Raw genomic sequence first — 1,550 nt, 5'->3', positions numbered from 1 at the left:
GGATGTCTGCGGCCCCAAAAGGGTGCTGCCTCAGCGGCTCTGTGGCTCCCGCCTGTCCCAGAAGCTGTCTGCCTCTGTGGTCCTCACTCTAACCTGTAGACTAAGTTCGGCGGAGTCCCGGAGCCAAGATCGTCCTATTTTTTAAAAATGCATCCAGTTCAATTTGTGTATCCCTTGCAGTCTTGATGTATGGTCTTCCAATCTAACATGTTTCAACTACCAGGAGCCACATTCATAAAGAAACCTGATTGTCCCTCTCCCAGAAACTATAAATTGCCAATAACTCCTCAGCTAGGGACAGACTTCATTTCCAACTTCTTTTTCCTTTCTAGGATATTTGTTCACCCTGAGCATGTATGTCTTGTGCCTGCTATCACCCCACTGTCAGTTCATATCTGCAAGTGCCTTGCTGTTTTTGTGAAACACTCTTTCCATATAGTCATCCACTACCTCTGTCTCTTGCAACTTTTCTGTCTCCTCTGCCCTGATAATCCTTGAAACTTTGGAGGTGGGGGTGTGAAAATGATTGACGATTTAGCAAGGTTTATTGCACTCTCTTATTTTCTATCTTTCCCAGTTGTAGATCTTTGTGTGATTACCTATCTACAAAAAAGCTTGCTTTTCTGATGTGGGTTGAAACATGTATGGGTCTAATCATAATTCATTAGGAACCAATTTAATAGTACATTTATTTAGCAGAATAATAATAGGTTCTCCTCTAGGACTTATAATCTGTCTAGATACATGTCCTTGTCCCTCATCACCATTTTACCTACAGGTTTTACCTTGTGGATCAGGTCTTAAGTCTCACAAGAAAGTTGTTGGTACTCACGACTTTGTGCCAGTACTGCACCAGTCATCATGTCTTGCCAAGCTGGTCATTATTTTACCAGAAAGTCATCACAGCTGTTTATGACTAGTGATTATTTATCTCTGGTAACCTGTGCAGCACTTTTCTGCACAATGAATGTTAGTCAGTACAGATGAAGTTTCTAGGTCAATTTCAGCTAGTTTTCTCCATGTTCTCTAAAACAAATATTAGGTGCCTCCAGTAACCAGGTTATCATATTCTGGAAAAGAAATATAAGCAATGGCTTCATCCTTTAAGGTTTAGGGGCCTATGGGAACATTCTGACTAGCAACTCCAAGAGGTAACTTATTACTGCCAATAGCCGTTGTACTTGTTAATGTCTTATATCTAGAAGAAATTTTATTATCCCAAATGGAGTAGCTCTATTTTAGCTCTTTTTATAAATGTGTATGTATTTATTTTAGGAAGATTCTACTGTTGTAACTTTCGAAATGTCTGTCTGTTCTTTCTTTTCCTTTCTTTTTCCTTTCCTTTTCCTTTCTTTTTCCTTTCCTTTTCCTTTTCCTTATCCTTTCCCTTTCCTTCCCTTTCCTCAATTTCCCTTTCCCTTTCCCCTTCCCTTTCCTTTTTCCCTTTTCTATTTTCCCTTCTTTTCCCTTTCTTTCTTTCTTTCTTTCTTTCTTTCTTTCTTTCTTTCTTTCTTTCTTTCTTTCTTTCTTTCTTTCTTTCTTTCTTTCTT

This window comes from Mus caroli, chromosome 14, assembly GCF_900094665.2.
Source record: "Mus caroli chromosome 14, CAROLI_EIJ_v1.1, whole genome shotgun sequence".
NCBI lineage: Eukaryota > Metazoa > Chordata > Mammalia > Rodentia > Muridae > Mus > Mus caroli.
The sequence above is the reverse complement of the archived record's forward strand: the minus strand, read 5'-3'. Positions refer to the sequence as shown.